Genomic DNA, 7,226 nt, shown 5'->3' on the forward strand with positions numbered 1-7,226 from the left:
CTTTTGATATTGTCCATTGACGAACACTCTGCATTGCCAGTGATGTGCATTGATTGGTGTAATATTCCTCATCTTATGATTTCAGATGGTCTGCAATGCTGACTGTGTGATCAGCAATGTTGTGGCAAAATGGCCTGGCTCAGTCCATGACTCCAGATCTTTCGGGCCTCTGAAATCTATCAGTGCCTATCACAAGGTAAGCCACACAACCCCTATTTATAACCATCATGGCTGTGTCAAGAATATCACTGTGTTTATGAGGTAGTAATGATGAGATTTGTGTTGACAGGTGAATTCTTGGTGTGTTGCTGGGAGACAGGGGGTATGGCTGCCAGCCTTTTCTCCTGACACCTTTCACAGACCCCCAGGAAGCACAGCAGGCCTACAACCATGCCCATGCCAGGACCAGGGCCAGAGTTGAAATGACCTTTGGCCTCCTGAAGGCACGCTTTCACTGCCTTCACAAATTAAGGGTCAGCCCTGTTAGGGCATGTGATATTACTGTGGTTGTGCTGTCCTCCACAATGTGGCCTGCCTGAGGAAGGAGAGGGCCCCAGAGGGCCACCAGCCATGGACTGGGACAATCCGGCAATCTTCCCTGATGACGACAATGGTCGGCTGCTGAGGGACCAATATGTGTTGAATTATTTTAGTTAGTATGTGTGCTTTCAATTTTGGTTAAATATGTCCTGCGTGGGCAGAGGAATTTGGTTTTTTTTGGGTTCGTTTTTTGACGAATTTGGCCTCTTATGATGTTTGTGCGTATACTGTGTGTAATACAAGGCTGCAGGGAGGCTACTGCATCCATTCATTTGTCTGTTCAGTTGATGTGTATGGATTTGTCCTGCATTTATTTTAGTGTGCAGACATGCAGGGTGTGTTATACACAGACCTTTGAATGTGTATGTATCATTTTGTATAATATGCTTGGATCTTTTGCTTTCCATCTTGTAGAGTCACTGTGACTTCAGTTTCGAAAGGAGCTGATGGTTTACCTGCTTTGTTTTGTCCTTATTCAATAAAGGAACATAATGTTACACATGTGTTTTTATATTCATATGGAATGTGTATTTGTTTATATGACAGAGTACTAGGGCCACACTGAAGAAAAAGGATAAAGTCATAAATTTATGAGGCTGGTTCTTTCTGCAGAAAAGCTACATATTGTTTTTTACAGTTTTGATACTTATGACAATGTGATACTTAATATCTGGCACATCAGCATGTCTTTGTTTATGAAACCATACTGAAGTACAATTTCACGAAATGCCCCACATCTGTCATTTTAACAACTGTCCTCCTTTAAAACAACTGGTTACAATATTATGACTTGTGTTTTTTCCCCTCTGTGGCCCTAATATTCTATCATTTTATATATAGCCTTATAGTCTATGGGAAACTGTAAATTATCAATGATAGCAACATCATCTAAAAATCATTTTTTATCCAAAATCATTGAAATTAATGACACAAACGTTTAAATAATAACAGTGGGTCTAGTTATATGTGATAACAATGTATAGTGAGCAGTGAAATAACTATGGTTTCCATTTGTGGTGACTGCTGACTGACATTAGGATGAGATTAAATAGATCCTGGAATTTAGGCCTGGTCTGGAGCAGGCTAGCTCCACAGAATAAATCTCCATGGTAATTTATACCATAACATATCCTCCTGCCCCTATCCATCTTTAGTGCAACCGGATTACGGATCAATTGAGCCAGGATCACCAAGATATCCTGGCTTAATCCCTTATCCTAGTTTTGTGCAACAGGCCCCTGGACATCGAACTTACATACAACGAAGAACTCACGAACAGGAAAATGACTACACAAAAGAACGAACGTACAAACAAACCGAGACAGTCCCGTGTGGCGCGACAAACACAGACACAGGAAACAACCACCCACAACAATCAATGTGAAAACACCTACCTTAATATGGCTCTCAATCAGAGGAAATGAAAACCACCTGCCTCTAATTGAGAACCATATCAGGTCACCCTTTAACAAACATAGAAACACATAACATAGACTACCCACCCAAACTCACGCCCTGACCGTCAAACACATACAAAATAACAGAAAACCGGTCAGGAACGTGACAGTAACACAGGATAAATGATAAAACAGGAGAACGTGCTTCTCTTTCAAAGGTTCTCTCAATTATGAGAACACACAGGTGCAGGATCGCATATGGTCCCAGTGTGAAGCGAACACGTCTCACTGCCGTCTACTGGCCAACAGTAGTATAAATGCATCTCAATGGCAAAACCTTGGAGGACTGACCTTTCAGTAAAAGCATTCTTCCAAAATACAAAGAAACAATACATAAACACAAATGTGACCATACATTTTGTGTGCATCACATACACCCCCATCGATGGAGGTGGTGGTACAAGCTTGTTCTGTAAAACACCTCAACACATTTTCAAAATTGTTAGTAACATTATCACAGTTTAAATACATTGGTCATTCACTCATTTAGATTTAATTGAAAATCTCAGCCTTGGGCTCAGTTTTGTCAACCCACTTGTGCAAAGTTGGATCCCAGACAATATTTTTTTTATTTTGTATTTCTTTTACCCCTTTTCCTCCCCAATTGGTATTTACAGTCTTGTCCCATCGCTGCAACTCCCATACGGACTTGGGAGAGGCGAAGGTCGAGAGCCATTCGTCCTCCGGAACACGACCCTGCCAAGCCGCACTGCTTCTTGACACACTGCTCGGTTAACTCGGAAGCCAGCCGCACCAATGTGTCGGAGGAAACACCGTCCAGCTGGCGACCAAAGTCAGCTTGCAGGCACCCGGCCCGCCACAAGGAGTCGCGAGAGCGAGATGGGACAAGGAAATTCCGTCCGGCCAAACTCTCCCCTAAACCAGACAACGCTGGACCAATTGTGCGCCGCCTTATGGGTCTGAATTGATGGGTGGATCTACAGTAGCTACAGGACAGCATCTTAATCTTACAGCTACAGTCTGGGATCTGGGAATAATGATCATTTCCATTTATTCTAATCTTAATATAATATATAATAGATAAATGTACATAAAATAAATTATTTGTCGTGCCTCATTTTAAGAGGATCAGATTGTGACAGGGGTCACAACAGGGTCAGGCAGCCAGGAATACCAGTCTGTGATGGAGGTGAGGGGAATTTTTGCAGATACAACACTTTCTTCTCTATGTCCAGCAAACACTGGACAAGCCAGATGCTATTTTAAGTCAGTCTGACAAACCTCCAAAGTTGATTTCCAAACTGTATCAAGGGTTGATAGAGGCTTTTCCGATGACACAAAACATGCTAAACAAAAACGTGAGGAAGACCTGGGAGAAGCTATTGATGATGATGAATGGATACAGATAGGGACAATCATGTTCATATCATCTCAGACATACATTACTGCAGTTTAAGACCATCCATAGAACGTGCTATATGCCAGTGAAACTGAATATCATGGACTCAAGAATTGTACTATTCTGCTGGAGGTGTAAAGCACAAAAGGGGAAATACAGTACATTTGGAAATTATTCCGACTTCTTGACTTTTTCCAAATGTTGTTACGTTACAGGGTGCCGTCTTTCGGATGGGACGTTAAACGGGTGTCCTGACTCTCTGAGGTCATTAAAGATCCCATGGCACTTATCGTAAGAGTAGGGGTGTTAACCCCGGTGTCCTGGCTAAATTCCCAATCTGGCCCTCAACCATCACGGTCACCTAATAATCCCCAGTTTACAATTGGCTCATTCATCCCCCTCCTCTCCCCTGTAACTATTCCCCAGGTCGTTGCTGCAAATGAGAACGTGTTCTCAGTCAACTTACCTGGTAAAATAACGGTAAAATAAAAAATAAAATAAATAAAATAAACAGCCTTATTCTAAAATTTATTAAATTATTTTTTCTCCCTCATAAATCTACACATGATACCCCATAATGGCAAAGCAAAAACCGTTTTTTAGAATTTTTGGCATATTTATATAAATTTAAAAAACTGAAATATTACATTTACATAAGTATTCAGACCCTTTACTCAGTACTTTGTTGAACCACCTTTGGCAGCGATTACAGCCTCGAGTCTTCTTGGGTATGACGCTACAAGCTTGGCACACCTGTATTTGGGGAGTTTCTCCTATTCTTCTCTGCAGATCCTCTTAAGCTCTGTCAGGTTGGATGGGGAGTGTTGCTGCACAGCTATTTTCAGGTCTCTCCAGAGATGTTTGATCGGGTTCAAGTCCGGGCTCTTGCTGGGCCATTCAAGGACATTCAGAGACTTGTCCCGAAGCCAATCCTACATTGTCTTGCTGTGTGTTTATGGTCATTGTCCTATTGGAAGGTGAACCTTCGCCCCAGTCTGAAGGCCTGAGCGCTCGAGCAGGTTTTCATCAATGATCTCTCTGTACTTTGTGCTGTTAATATTTCCCTCGATCCTGACTAGTCTCCCAGTCCCTGCTGCTGGAAGACATCCCCACAGCATGATGCTGCCACCAGCATGCTTCACAGTAGAGATGGTGCCAGGTTTCCTACAGATTTGGTATTCAGGCTTCTTCAGGCTAGGGTCTATTTTTCTACACTTCCTGTCTGACTGACGTGTCCAAAGTAAACTGCCTGTTACTCAGGGCCAGAGTCCAGGATATGCATATAATTGGTACCATTGAATAGAAAACACTTTGAAGTTTGTAGAAATGTTAAAATAATGTATGAGACTATAACACAATTAATATGGTAGGAGAAAATCCAAAGAAAAACCAACCGGAATGTTGTTTTTTTTGAAAGCACATGCTCTTATAATGGAACGCTATGGGGCATATGCAATTCCAGCTCCCAGATTGCAATTCCTATGGCTTCCACTAGATGTCAACAGTCTTTTGTTTGAATTTTGGGTTTTGATACTAGGAGTCAGAGTTATGCTTATTTTGCTTTTCTATTGAACATACTTCTTTCCGTATGAAATATTATAATTTAATTATATTTTAGTGTACCTAAGGATTAAAAAGAAACTTATTTTGACTTGTTTTAACAAAGTTTAAAACTGTCTAGCCCCGGGGTTCCGCTAGCGGAACCCCCCCCCCACATTCCACTGAAAAGGCAGCGCGCGAAATTCAAAAATATTTTTTATAAATATTTAACTTTCACACATTAACAAGTCCAATACAGCAAATGAAAGATAAACATCTTGTGAATCCAGCCAACATGTCCGATTTTTTTAATGTTTTACAGCGAAAACACCACGTATATTTATGTTAGCTCACCACCAAATACAAAAAAGCACAGACATTTCTTTCACAGCACAGGTAGCTTGCACAAAACCCCCAAATAGAGATAGAATTAGTAGACTTAGTCACTAACCAGAAAACAACTTCATCAGATGACAGTCTTATAACATGTTTCAATAAATCTATGTTTTGTTCAAAAATGTGCATATTTCAGGTATAATCATAGTTTTACATTTGCAGCTACAATCAAAAATAGCACCGAAGCAGCTAGAACAATTACAGAGACCAACGTGAAATACCTAAATACTCATCATACATTTATGAAAAAATACATGGTGTACAGCAAATGAAAGACAAACATCTTGTGAATCCAGCCAATATTTCAGATTTTTTAAGTGTTTTACAGCGAAAACACAATATAGCATTATATTAGCTTACCACAATAGCCAAACACACACACCGCATTCATTCACCGCAGGTAGCGATAGCGAAAAAAACAGCAAAAGATATAAATTTATATTCACTAACCTTGACATACTTCATCAGAATACAGTACTATAACATCATATTACACAATACAGATATGTTTTGGTTCGAAAATGTGCATATTTAGCGGTACAAATCGTGGTTTTACAATGTGAATACGTAGCCAAACTGCACAAATTATCCGGATATATTCTGACACTCACCTAATCTAAGCAAAGAACTAATCATAAACTTTACTAAAAAATACATGTTGTACAGCAAATGAAAGATACACTAGTTCTTAATGCAATCGCCGTGTTAGAATTCTAAAAATACTTTAGTACGACATACAGTTTACGTTATAGCGAGACAGCGCTTGCAATGAGGGCGGAAAATAGTACTAAACATTTTCCACAGAAATACGAAAATACATCATAAATGGTTCCTACTTTTGCTGAGCTTCCATCAGAATCTTGTACAAGGGGTCCTTTGTCAGAACAATCGTTGTTTGGTTTTAGAATGTCCTTTTCTCCTGTCGATTAGCAACCAAAGCTAGCCAAGTGGCACGAAGCTGTCCATCTTCACCAAACGACAGAGAATGGAAACCGCCAAAACTCACGATAAACTTTCATAATCTGATAAAACTATATTGAAAAACATACTTTACGATGATATTATCACTGTATCAAATAAAATCAAACCGGAGATATTAGCCGTCTCATAACGAAAGCTTTTCAGAACGCAATCCAGGGTTCCTTCCCGCGCCTTGCTGAACAAAGGAAATAGTGGTCACGTCATTCCAAGAGCTCTTGTTCGACCTCAGATCAAGCTAGACACCCCATTCCACCTCTCACTGCCTCTTGACATCTAGTGGAAGGCGTATGAAGTGCATGTATATCCATAGATTTCAAGCAAATGAATAGGAAGGCCCTGGAACAGAGCCTCGATTTCAGATTTTTCACTTCCTGACAGGAAGTTTGCTGCAAAATGAGTTCTGTTTTATCTCACAGATATAATTCAAACGGTTTTAGAAACTTGAGTTGTTTCTATCCAATAGTATAAATAATATGCATATTGTACGAGCAAGAATTGAGTACGAGGCAGTTTAATTTGGGAACGATTTTTTACAAAGTGAAAACAGCGCCCCCTATCCCAAAAGAAGTTAACGGTAGCTTTTTGGATTCCTTTCTCTGCATGTTGAACGAGTGGTTTACTCAAATCGATGGCGCCAACTAAACTGACCTTTTTGGGATATAAAGAGGGATTTTATCTAACTAAATGACCATGCATGTTGTACCTGGGACCCTTTGGATTGCAAATCAGAGGAAGATTTTCAAAAAGTAAGTGAATATTTAATCGCTATTTGTGATTTTATGAGCCTGTAATGTTGAAAATATTTTGATGTAGTGCGCCTTCCTCCAACAATCGCATGGTATGCTTTTGCTGTAAAGCCTATTGTAAATCATTCCTCTGATAACCAGGTGGCGAATCGCATCTCTGCATGTCTGGCAGACATATCAGTGTGGAATGACGGATCACCACTCAGC

Source organism: Salvelinus sp. IW2-2015, linkage group LG4q.2 (assembly GCF_002910315.2).
Source record: "Salvelinus sp. IW2-2015 linkage group LG4q.2, ASM291031v2, whole genome shotgun sequence".
Classification (NCBI taxonomy): domain Eukaryota; kingdom Metazoa; phylum Chordata; class Actinopteri; order Salmoniformes; family Salmonidae; genus Salvelinus; species Salvelinus sp. IW2-2015.